The 13,322-nt window shown below is 45.2% G+C and overlaps 1 long non-coding RNA gene across 1 annotated transcript; it reads right to left on the bottom strand.

The window, feature by feature from the left end:
- Positions 1–951: 951 nt before the first annotated feature.
- Positions 952–13,164, bottom strand: LOC127195815 (uncharacterized). Its single transcript, XR_007831399.1, has 4 exons — positions 12,468–13,164; positions 10,203–10,266; positions 5,413–5,547; positions 952–1,293 (listed from the first exon to the last, which is right to left on the bottom strand). It is a non-coding gene; the product is annotated as an uncharacterized LOC127195815 (long non-coding RNA).
- Positions 13,165–13,322: the final 158 nt, after the last annotated feature.

Below are 13,322 nucleotides of genomic sequence, written 5' to 3'. Positions count from 1 at the left end.
TGGGTATTCTAGTATGCAGTTAAAATTACAATTGCTGTTTGCTGCTGTCCTGGGAAGTATTCCAGTACCTCTGTAAATATAAAACCCAAGAATTCCCAAATCCCTTATATAAAGTGCCATCACTGTGTACCATCTATACACATGCCCCATATGTATGGTATATCATCTCTAGATCTCTTATAATACCTAATGCAATGTAAATGAAATATGAATAGTCACTATGCAATAGTGTTTAGGGAATACAGACCAAAAACATTAATCCATTTGATGTTCAACATAGATGTAATTTCTTCCCACTAGTTATGAGCCTTAGTTTGCTCTACTTACAAGTGTGGAAGGCCCACTGTACTCCATCTTGTGGACAAATCCATCATGAGATACCCTAACACATATTCGGGCTTGCTATGCTTTGTGTCTACCTAGCTAAAGCAGCTGTCTTTGTTTGCTTTCTAATGATGTGATAAAACACCATGACCAAAAGCAACTTGGAGAGGAAAGGGTCTATTTAGCTTACACTTCCCAATCACAGTCTGTCACTGAAGGAAGCCAAGGCAAGAACTCAAGGCAGGAACCTGGAGGCAGGAACTGAAGAAGACTACTGCTTACTGGCTTGTGCCCTGTGGTATCAGTGCCTAGGAACACCAGGACCAGGGGTGTCAATGCCTACAGTTTTCTGGGACCTCCCACATCAACCATTAATCAAGACTTGCCCACAGGCCAGCTGGTGAGACATTTTCTCAGTTGAAGTTCCCTCTTCCCTGATGACTCTAGCTTGTGTCGTGTTAACAAAAGAACAAGTCAGTACATGAGCTTACGATAAAACTTGCAATACGCCAACATTGTTGGGGTTTTACTTTTGGCTTCTAGAGAGTTCTGCTCCATTTTTTTTAATGCGCTCATGAATTATCCTCAATAATCTGATCAGGGAATTTAATGAGGATGAATGGAAGAAATTTGCTTCTGTAGATGCAAGCTCTTTTCCCATCTTTAAAAAATCAGAGCTGTTTTGTCATCTCTAGCATTCCTATTTCTTTCAGTCTCTACATTCCTTAAACATTACCAGTGGAAGATCTGCACTACATCTTCAGTGGTGAGCTAGCTCTACTCCCTGGACTATAATTTGTTCTGGCCAAGAAACTTGAGCTCAATTACAGCAGCTTGGTGTTGTTAGACTATCTTTCCTCATCTCAAACTTCAATTTTCTATTACCAAAGTTCTCTTTTCTCTTTCAGTCAGTAGATTGTTCTCTTTGGCAAAGATAAGGAGGCAAATTTCTTCTCTCGGCTTCCCATCCTACAAGGCCAATAGCATTGTGTTACTTGGTCTGCCATAAATCTGCAAATGACTGGCTCTGCTTTGCCTCCAGCACTGATTCTCGAACTCTCCTGGAGTATTTGCATATATATATTTCTCCAAATCTCTTTTCAGAGGCTGAGTCGATTGCTGTGTTACAGGAACTGTAGGTGTTAAAACTCATCTCAGTGTGCATGGTAGTTCAGTAACAGAATCTACTTTTCATTTTCTTTTTTTAATGTTTGTTTTAATTTTTTATTTAATTAATTTATTCAGATTACATCTCAATTGTTACCCCTTCACTTGTATCCTCCCTTTCCTCCCTCCCTCCCTCTTTCACCCTATTCCCCTCCCCTAGGTCTGTGAGAGAAGGGGATCTCCTCCCCCACCATATGGTCACAGCCTATCAAGTCTCATCCTGGTAGCCTGCCTATTCTTTCTCTGAGTGCCACCAGGCCAAAACCCAAATGAACTTACTAGATCAGTGGGCAACTATCTACAAAGGTTTCTCCAAGTGTGATGATCTGCAAGTCATTCAACACTGAAACTCTAAAGTACTTTTGTTTGTCTAAACATTTTTTTAAAAGATGAAAAAGAGAATGGAAAAGGTGAAGGTCAAATTTTAATGGGTCAGGTCAGGAGATGGCACAGGTTACTTCCACTTGCCTGCCATTGGCTAGACCTCAGTCACATGAGTGCACTTAACTGTAATGGAGGCTACATGAAATAGCATAGCACAGCTGCAGAGGATGGTGGGAAATGTAGTCTAGCTTCACCAAAGGAAACTGGGAAATGTAGTCTAGCTGCAAAGGAGTCTGGGGAGTGTAGTGTAGTGTAGGAAAAGAATTGTGAATAATCTGCTCAAGTGGATGAGAGGTTAGACTTAGGAATCTGTATTTTCAGAATTTCCATTTGCTTCTTATGCAAGTCATGCTTTGTACAACTCTGCTCTGCCCATTCTGAACTCTGTCCAGGTTCCCAGGGATCTTTGCCGATTGGCCTCCATCCTCCTCTCAAATTACCGTGCTCTGCACCACCTGTAGGTTGGGTGGCTCTTGTTTTCTCTGCCTTTCTTGTCTCTGACTGCTCAGCAAATTCATACTCTCCAAGATTCTTGGGCAAAGTCGTTCTTCTGTGGCTCACCTGCCCCTAGGGGGCACTGATGTGGTCTTTCCTCCCCACGTTCTACCTGGACTGCATCTCATTATGGTATTGATCATGTTGAGTGGCATTCATTTAGGTTTGCTATCCCATTAGACAGGAGATCCTCAAGGGCAGTGTCCTTTTCTTAATTATCTCTGTATCCTCAGCATCTGGCACCTTGCCTGGTTCATGGTAGCACTCGGTAAGAGTTTGCTCTGCAGAAATCCTAACCATTAGACAACTTTCTGCAATCACTTATCTGTCCCTTTTTATTATTTTCTGCTCATGACAAGAAAAGCTTTTTTTCAATGTGCTTACAATTTTGCTGCCCTGATTAACATAATTAGCAAAACTTTCTGTGACTCTTACATTTGTGTGCCTTCGTCCCCGCCCTCTTTCCACTCTACTCAAAGGTGACCTTCCACATGAGCCACTAGGATCTCAACAACAGGTATTCCAACACTGGCAACTACACATTAGGAATTCTACTAGGATAACCTCTACCATCTTGAGCCATGTTAATTTCAAGTTCATCTTCAAAATCCTGAATTCTTGAGATCCAGGAAGTATATCCTACCATGCTTATTCTTCAACTTAATAAACAGAATGGAATCTAAGCTCTTGGAATGTCCAGCCTTTAAGAGGCTCTCTCTGAACTCTGACCCTCTCTCTGACTTTGTCTGACTCTCTGTCTCTGTCTCTCTGTCTGTCTCTGTCTCTCTGTCTGTCTCTGTCTCTCTGTCTCTGTCTCTGTCTCTCTCTCTCTCTCTCTGTCTCTCTCTGTGTGTCTAACACACACACACACACACACACTTGATTCCACACCTTGAATCAGCCATGTAAAGACATACTCATTGACAAGGACCTAAGGCCTACGGCCAATAATCTCACGATTGAGCTTGGAAGTGAATCCTTTGTCTCAGTCCAGCCTTAAGAGTTCAGAATCCTTGGGCCAGTGACACAGCTCAGCACATGAGGCCAACAACCTGATTTTCATTCCTGGTGCCCAAGTGGTCGGAAGAGGAAACTGACTTGCCTCTAACTTCCAGAAACATGCCGTGGCCTGCACACACTCACTCATACACATAGTGAATACATAGTCATCCTCAAAATGAGCAGATGAATGCAGAAAAGAGCTGGGGATCCTGCATATCATTTTGGGGCCTGGAGATCTCAACATTCTTAGATTCTCTGAGACCCACGAGTGGAAGAATGTGCTTCCGGGATTTCAGGAATGCTGATTTTACAACTCCGGCTCATATCTAACAGCAATGTTATGAGTGTCCCTAAGCCCCAAAGCACCCTGCTATGCTCCAGGACACCTGGTACTGTGGAAAACAGTGACTATTTGCTATTTGAAGAATTTTAGGTGATGCCTAATACAACCGAGCCTGCCATGCTTGTTGTCATACTAACTTGCAAACTTTAGGTCAGAGTACAGCACCACAGAGATGCGATCATCGGCCAAGAGCAGCCAGAGTTTACCTGGGGGAAGGTACAGTACAACTTCCATTTGTGAGTTTGAGACTTGTGTCTACAAGGAACCAACCACATCCTCTACCTGTTGAATGGCTCAAACTCCCTGGTAACTGGCAGACTACCTCCCTTCTCTCTGTGTGTCTGCACTGAAAATTTTATACTCTGGATTCATTGATTTTCACATCTTTTGACGTGAGGATTAAGAAAAACAATTTAACATTTAAAAAGGAAGAAAGGAAAAGGAGTTTTGAACAGTGTCTGACATATAGTAAGTGCTAAGTGAATGTCCGCTGTTATTGGCATTTTCATCATTGGTACATCTTTATTTCATATTCTTTCACCTCAACTCGTAGGCCTCATGCTTTTGAACAACTCATACACGTGTCATTCTTCATTGCCAACAAAAACAATTTGGATCATAATTATGAGATCCTATCTGCTACCATTTTGAAATCTTAAGCTCTGCTGAGTTGAATTTATCCTGTAGATTGGTGTACAAAGATCCTAGAACCAAACAATATTCAAATTCTGAGCTTTGTGTCCAAGTTGTTCTAATTTCCATCCGTTGTTACGTTTAAATTCTAGTTGTTTCTACCAAACTTTGATGTCATCCAGAACTCTCAAGATAATGTCGAAATTGTCTGAAACTATACTGACATTGACTGAGGGCTGAGGTGCCAGTGGGAAGACATCTGTTGCTGTCTAGAAAGACGCAGTCACCTACAGAATGCATCTCATTTGCCCCTTTCCCTGAATCTGCAGCAAGAAGACCTATACATAATCAGGTCTTGTAAAGAAAACCCTCTGGTAAATATTGTCCAGTGCTTTGCGAGTCATGAAGAGAGTGAATGTACAGGGTTTTTATAGCACGTCACTTTCTTTCCAGAGTGCTGGGGCTGAACCCTTTTTTAACCTCAAGAATACTCGATTCTTCCAGTAACAATGGCATCATGTTTAAGTACTTTCCACTCCAGGCAGTTTATGACATGATACAAATGCGCCTTCTTTTGTATAATCAGATGGTGTGGCACACCTGCCCTGTTTTCCTCTACAGCCTAACTGTGGGGCTTTTTTCTACTTTGGCTTGCGGCTTCTCCCCTCTATCTTCCTTTTAGGTGGCATCTAATCTACTTCACTCTTGAAGACCTCCTTTCACCGTGTGCTTTAACCTATGAGTTGCTTCAGACCTTTTAGAAGTCTTAAATAAAAATAATGTGTTTCTGAGCAGCCATATGTGAGTGGGATTTTCAGTAAGACAGCCACCAATGGAGCATCCAAGAAAAAGGCTACCCTTAGCAAGGGGACTGCATGCAGCCTTTTGGTGTGAAAGATAGCAGAGTTTCTACTTAATCATTTAGACTTTTCATTTTATGTTTTCTTATAGCAAGATATTCTTGGGCCAGGTGGTGGCTTGTATCACAAGTCTGAGTCTATTCCAAGGATGCAGCGGACACTCAATGACCTTTTACCAGGCTAACTACGTCTTTCTCTACTTACCTTGTCCCCCGTGGTTCCAGCAGTGGAGCCTCTGCACCATGTTGCTGACAGTCATCTTTCTTCTGGCCGTGGACTCAGGAATTCTTTCTCCCGGCTTCTTCTATAGAGAAAGTGCATGGTGCAGCTTCAGAAGTTCTGACAGAGATCAGTAAGGAAGATAAAGTGAAAATTTACATATCCAAAAGATACCAAACTGCTAAAAAACCATTAGATGCTTTGACACTGCAAAAACAGATGTATCTCTGTTGGGGTTGGTCTGGGGCTACTATGTATTCAAATGTTAATTGCTTGTCCCTCAAGATCTGAGGAGCAAACGCTCACAAATTCAAAATGATGTTGTGGTTGTGTGTAAACCTTGCCTCCCAAGTCATCTCCGACTGGCCAATAAAGCTGCCTACACCTAGGCTGGGCAGAAGAGAAGTAGGCGGAGCCAGGGTTGGCACGCTTTGGGGAGGGGGCCACACGGGGAGAGAGGAAGGGGGAAGAAAGACAGCAGGTCGCCCTGGGTTAGCATGAGCTAGAAGCAGGCGGCGGAGAACAGCTTGCTCTAAGGATTGGCATGATGGAGAGAAGTGACCCAAATAGAAAACATGTGCAAGTATTTATGGGAGTTTTGGCTGGGGAATGGGCTAGATAGGTTATCGGGTTAATGTCTGCCCAGCCCCAGTGCATCAAGGCTTATCAAAATCTAACAGGTTTCTGTGTCTTTTATTTATATAATAGCAGGTTAAGGAATAACTGCCACCTTAATAATTATATGAATCAGTATTAATTATTAATAAATCATTTTACATATCTTAAGCCTCCATTGACGATTGGGCATCACATTCTGTTTTCAATTTGTGGAGACCATAAAGGATATATTCCCTAGAGGAAGGACTTGTGTGTTACTTTGTGGGTGCCATAGGATGCCCCTGCTTTGAAAGTGCAGACAAATGGTAACTCCTTAGACAAAGCCCTGGCCCAGGCTCAATTGTTAAATGGCTGATAGAAATGAGACTTGCTGCCTAAAGCTGACCACTATGATCCTCCTGCCTCAGCCTGTTATTCTTCCAAAGCACATAGTGGCTGCAGCATACAGCCAGACAGCCGAATCCTAGTGATGACCGTGGAACAATGGCAATAAAGCAATGGTTTTCAACCTGTGGGTCTAGACCCCTTGGGAGTCTAATGATTCTTTCACAGGGGTCATTTATCAGCTATTGTGATTATGATGTAATCGTAGCAAACTTACAGTTATGAAGTAGCAATGAAAATAATTTTATGGTTGCAACATGAGGAACTGTATTAAAGGGTTTCAGTATTAGGAAGGTTGAGAACCACTGCTTTACTCATTGAATAAAGGGAGCAAAGAGACTACAAGAGCCAGAAGATGGAAAAAGAGTGGTGTGGACTCTGTCTTCTGGACACTACATAACCATTGCACTGATAACTCTCAGCAGCTGTGGTTACCTGCACAAGACCCACACAAGATGGGGCCTGCCAACACCCCACAATGGATAAGGGGAGGACCCACAAAGCCCTACACCTCCTAGAAGCACTACTGGCAATTCATGGTTGCTGGGAGCAGGTGAGTCATTTTCTTCCGTGCTGCAGCCACTCCTTAGTTAGCCACGCTCCAGTAAATATCCTCCCACTCATGCTCGCGCAAACAACCCTAATTAAACCTAGCAGGTCACTAAAAACAAAACAAACAAATGACATTAAAAAAAAAAAAAAAAAAAAAAGGAGGGAGAGTTGGAAAGGAAGAGTTCCACAGGAGTGGGAAGAGAAGGGAAAGAAAGGAAAGGATGAAGGATGAAATAACCACGTTATATTATGGACATGTATTAAATTGTGAAAAACTAGTAAAAGGATGGATGGATGGATGGATAGATAGATAGACAGATAGACAGACAGACTGACAGACAGACAGACAGACAGATAGATGATAGGTAAAACAAGGAACAATCTGGGTCCCTATTCTAGACAGGAGGTCACTGCCCTGCCTCTGATCTAATTCAAGGCTTCAAAATGACCAGTCATGACATGATCCTAGCCTTCAGCCCTGCCAAAAACCCAGAGGGAGTTGACAAACAGTGGCATCAATGGACTCAGGAAGACAGCAGGGGTCAAGCAAGCTCATTGCCTCTTTATTCTTAAAAACAGCTCAGAAATGTCAGAAGCCATCAGGGCTCAACCCTCTCTTAAAAGTCTCCTGAATTTTGTCCTTACTGAACAGGCCCGAGTGAGTAAAATAATCTTCTAAAACGCAATTAAAGTTTCTTTTTCAGATCCCACCAATCATTTGGGTTTTATTTTTATACTCTCTCATAAACACTGGCCTCTTCTTAAACATTCAAAAGTAAAGTTGAAGTTTGATCATTATAAATAATTCATCAGCCAACAACCGCGTTGTGAGCGCCATCCCTCCATCGGCCCCCTCCCCTGTGGATGTGTCACGGCATCAATGGGGAGTGAAGAAGCCGAGCTCAGAAGCACACAGACTATTTCTCCTGCCAGTTTGGGAGTCGGTGCCACCCTGGAAAATTGTTAGTGGCTCTGTTTAATTAGCACTCCTGCCACCTGCAAACAAGTGGCACTAAAAAAGGGTGCTGAATCCCTGCCATTGAGAATTCCCAAAAAAGACAGCCGTGAGCTTCATTCTGAGCCTTAGCATCTAATACTTCACTGATTTAGGCAGCGAGGGAGTTATACTTTCATTTTCACCCCTCCCTAAAAGGGTTTTTAGCAATGAGTTCTGCTTCAGAAACTGCCTTCAAAATCAGTCCCTTAACCCTGACCTGCTAGAACCTGCCCCATCCAAGAAGCCATCCTGACCAGCCTTGCTCCTGGGGATATCCGTAACCCCCTTCACACTTGGAGACTCCTCCCACATCTGAGCACTAAGTCATAGTTCTTGCTAACACCGTTGTTATTCTAACCCTGATAATGAGCAAGTCAAAAATGTTATCCAGTTGCCTTAATCCCTTTGAGGGGAATAAACAGGGTGAAAATGATGACCATCTAACTATCTTAGGCCATTAAAAGTCCCCAGTTTAAATGGTTGCCATGTGCCTTTGTGGCACATCAGAGAGTAAGGTAGCCCAGAAACAATTCAGCAACTCTGTCTTTCTTTTTGAATCAATGGCGTGGGGTCAGATTGCAGGACACACAGTAGGTGCTAAACAGATTTTTATAGGCTGATTTAGCCACTGGAAGAACAGTTGGTCAGGCAGGATTTATTAATTCTTTTGATGCCAAGTAGCAGTGGTTTTAGTGGAGCACTACAGTAGAAAAAGCAGGTTTGTGATGGAAACACAAACTCCAGCTAGCACAGAGGCTGGCAGCTGCTCTGTTTATATCCACGGTGCTGCTGGAAACAGATGTCCTGTCAAACCTGAGGGTTCTGATGAGCCTTCCACTCTTCCAAGTAACCCATGCATTCACGGATCTCACACACACACACACACACACACACACACACACACACACACACTTGCCCCTCGTCTACACGAGTGCTCTGTATTCTAAAACTGTTTCTAGTTCTTGGTCCAGAACTGACTATGAATAAAGATAAAAATCAGCAACCACAATGCCCATGGCAAGGGGAAGATGATGAGCGAAAGGCAAAATAAATTGCATTGGTATTTTCAGTAGAGTCAAACAAACAAACAAACAAACAAACAAACAAACAATGGGGTTGGAAGTAAGCAGGCTGAAATTCTACTTCTGTCACCTGCTTGCTGTGCGACTGCGGGAGCTCATCTTACCCTCTCTGGATTTAGGCGTTGATAATTCCACAGGTTGCCATGATGATTGACAAGGTAGCTTTAATAAGAGACAATGGTACGTGGTTGGCATGTAGTAGCTACCAAGTAAGTGTCTATGCTGCTGAGGTCATTGCTATAAATACAAATAAAAGGAAAAGTCCATCCTGGCACAGAAGGTATATGTGTCTCCCTGACCATCCTGATGGTGGCTTCCTACAGATAAGATCAGGGAATTTCCAGTGCAAAGCCCCTGTCTGTTTGGCTGCACAAAGAATGTCACACACTCTGAGCAGGAAATGGATGTTCTGGAGTGTTCCAGTGTACTTCCCTGTGTATTATGAGTCCATTCTTTCCTAACTTGTCCACATGATACGTGCATATTAATCTTGATCCTAGAACTCAGCTTACGACTCAGCACAGGAAGGGCTGGCCCTGGAAGCTACAGAGCCAATGGAGAAATCCTCGACTATGACCAGAGAGGTATCTGTGCACAATCAACAAGACCCAGGTACCATGCAGAGAGATCAGTGGCAGACATGGAGCTTGTCCCAAGGAACACAGAACAGGGCAGTGGGGCAACGCGGAAGAGATCTAGACACAAGTCAGATCTATGAAGGCAGTAAAAAGATTTCCCACACAGCAGGGACCCAAGGCTTTGTGTGCATCTCTAGTGGTGGGATGAACTACAATGATCCAGCTGAAGCGGGGTTCATGACAGACCAGGGCTGTTCCAGTCTGCATTCTATTGATGTGATAAACAGCATAGCCAGAAGCACCTGGGGAGGAAAGAGCTCATTTCATCTTAACAGTTAACAGTCTCTCATGAAGGGAATTCAGAACAAGACCTCAAGGCAGGAACCTAGAGGCTGAAACCGAAAGGACCCTGCAGGAATGCCACTTACTGGCTTGTTCCCCATGCCTTGCTCAGCCTGCTTTCTTATAGAACCCAGGTCCACCTTTCCCAGGCACGGCACCGCCCACAACAGGCTGAGCCCTCTCACATACATCATTAATGGATAAAATGCACCATAGGCTCACCTGGAGACTCATCTGATGGAGGCATTTTCTCAGTTGAGGGTCCTTTTTCCCTCATGATTGCAGCCTGTGTCAAGTTAAAAGAAAAAAAGAAAAGGCAAAACAAAACAGCACAATTGATCTCTTGTCAATCTGAAACACAAACACCTCACTATTAAACCAATAACCTCCTCTTTCAGATTCATTCCAAGACCTCCTACTAATGTCACAATTGAAAACCCAGTAAAATCATCTTTTTAAAGTTTTCAACATGTTTAACAATCCAAGCTCTTTATAAAAGCCCAACATCTCTTTTGATGTCTACAGCCTCTCAATTGTGGGTTCCTATAAAATAAAATCAAAACAACTTAAATACGTTCTTACTACAAGAAGGAAGGCCAGGGCACAGTCACAATCAAAGCAAAGCAAAACCAAACTCCAGCATTGTAAGTAACTCAGTGTTCAACATCCTGAACTCACAATCTTCTGGACTCCAAACAACTTGGGTAGATCCACCTCTCAAGGTCTGACACCCACAGCACATGCACCTTTTCTCCTGGCCTTAAGCCAGTCTACTCCACTTATCTTTGGCAGTTATCCAATGCTCCTGGGGTCTCCACTGTAACTGAGGCGGCACCTTTACCAATAGCCTCTCTTGGACCCTCTAAAGGCTCTAACTCTGTCCTATATGGCTAGACACAGACGTTCCTACAGATCACACAAGTGGAAGTACCTTCTCAATCCAAGTTCCCTCTTACAAAATAACTCTAGCTTGTATCACATCAACAACAACGAAACTAACAGGCACCAAAAGCAGAGCGTTGTTCAAACAGTAAGCTTCACAGCAAATGGCTGGTAGCTAGGTTTCTCAAAATCCTCTTTGCATTCAGGCTCAGGTGAAAAGACAGTAGGATGAGAAAAGTGTGGACACACCCTCCGTGACTCTAATCCACATAGCTCACCTCTCTCCCCCTGACATTTTGACCCCCTTGTGAGCGAGCAGGCATTGCTATTACCAAAGAAAGCCGTCCTCTGGGTGAGGCTACCAGCCTGCCCCTCTTCTCTGGCAATGCTTAGCTGGGCAACTGAGAGAGTTTTTCTATCCTGGATTCCTGGAGTGTGCTGCCCCTTCATTCTCTTGAGGACTGCTCAAAAACAGTTGGTCAGAATCTATTCATATCCAACTTGCCAGATTCTAACCTGTTTCAGACCCTCCAAGCCTTGGCCACGTTCTGTAATGCCTACAGCTACCGTACAGGAAATTGCTCAGAATGTAGCTGGGGAGATCACCCTTGGTGAGCACACGCAAACTATCTCGGAGAATGGCTTCCCACTGAGCTGGCACTCCTGTGGCTTCTTTCTTCTCTTTGCATTGAGTTGCCTGAGATATTGCCTGGGCATCTATTTTAAATCCCCAGTGATCCCTGCCTCTCTTTCCTACACTCTACACCGTCTACTACCTCATTCACCATGTTGCCAACCTAGTATTCAAACCACACCTTCAGGCGTAGTTTGAGGGCTTCTAGGAGTTGTTTTTCTCCCAAACTCCCACCCTGTCTCCCTTTGAGGAGCCTCTGTCACTGCCTTAAAGTCTCACCAGCTAGCTGCCCTGGACGTCCAGTCATAGGGGTAGATTCCTGTGGGATGCAAGCACTCTGAGCCCCCAACCCACCTTTCGAGCTTTCATGCACCAAAATTTCATCTGATTCCCCCCACCCCGCCAGGAAATGCAGTTACTCTAACACCAACCAAATGGCCATCTCTCGGGTGTCTTCCTCTTCGCTGACAGTTCTGCTACCCTCAGTAGATTATTATTATTTATTATTTATCAGCACGACACTGTACTGTGCTTCCTACAAGATATTAAGGGATACACAGCCTCTGCACTGAATTTACAGCCAAAACAGCAGAGCTGTGGCTTTGACATCACAGGAGGCCACTGAGAGACAGGACCTTTGGGAGGACCTCCTGCTTCCCAGGCCGAGACATGGGTGGAGCCTAGCAAAGCCTCTCAAGCCAGCCCTCCCAGACCAGCCCTAAAAACCAGCTACATTCTCTCCTAGTACCCACCCACCCCCCTCCCAATTTCTAGCCAGACCTTAGGCCTCAGAGTATTTTCGGGAGGTGGGGGGGTGTTATGGGTGGAGAGAAGTGAAGGAAGGAAAACGAACCCATCGACCGAACGAACTGAATCACAGACTTTTCCTCTGACTCTCAAAACAGGAGTAGCAGGTGGCGGGGGGGGGGGGGGGGGGGGGGGCGTCTGGGGTCTGGGAATAAGAAACAGACCTGCAGAGTTAGCAAGCCAAGGAAGACAGGCACAAAAGAGAAATATTCTGGCGGAATGAAAAAGCTCACAACCCAGTAGCCACAGGTCTCCAGCCAAAGTTTCCACTTAGTGTTCCAATTAGGGTCTGAGTAGACAGCTTGCATTGGGAGAAGGGAAGACTGTCGGTGTGGACCTTGGGAAGGCTGGTTGGGTGTTGGCTGCAACTGGAGTGTCAGAGTAGGCAGACAGGCTTGTGTGGTCTGAGCAACCCAGGGAGGTCTGTGAAAACCGGAAAGTTCCCATATGCTCAGGAGTCAGGGCAGCTGCAAGAAGACAGGTTTGGCGTGTCTCGCGGTGGTCCTTCCGAGATGTGGACATTTCTCCTGCTCCTTCTCGTGGCTGGAGTGTCATAGGGAGGGCTGAAGCTGAAAGTCGATTGGACTTCTTTTTCTCAAACTTTTTCACCAGTTTCTTCTGGAGTTGAAAGCAGAATGAAAGCCCCCTCAGTCTGGGTCCTTCAACCCTGGGCTCTTGAAACCCGGAGGCCATGGCCCAGCAGATCGGCCACGCGCCGGGATTCTATCCGGAGCAACGACGGAGCCCGGCTAGCCGAGAGTCATCGCAGGGGGCGGGGGCGGCGGATGGACGATAGACACACCCTCTGGCACTGAGCCTGGGGCCCGGCGCGCGGCTGCCGGGGATCCCTGGGGCCCCGGGAGCCCAGAACTGAGCCGGGTCGGGGGCGCCCCGCCTCCCCCACCCTCCGCCCCCGCCTACTCGGGCGCCTGTGATTGGCTCCGCCCGCCCCTGGCTGCGCGCCGAAGCCCGCCTCCCTCGCAGCTAAAGCAGACGGTACCCGGAGAGGAGCGAGCCAG

This window comes from Acomys russatus, chromosome 1 (genome assembly GCF_903995435.1).
Source record: "Acomys russatus chromosome 1, mAcoRus1.1, whole genome shotgun sequence".
Classification (NCBI taxonomy): Eukaryota; Metazoa; Chordata; class Mammalia; order Rodentia; family Muridae; genus Acomys; species Acomys russatus.
This window is presented reverse-complemented; position numbering and strand designations above follow the sequence as displayed.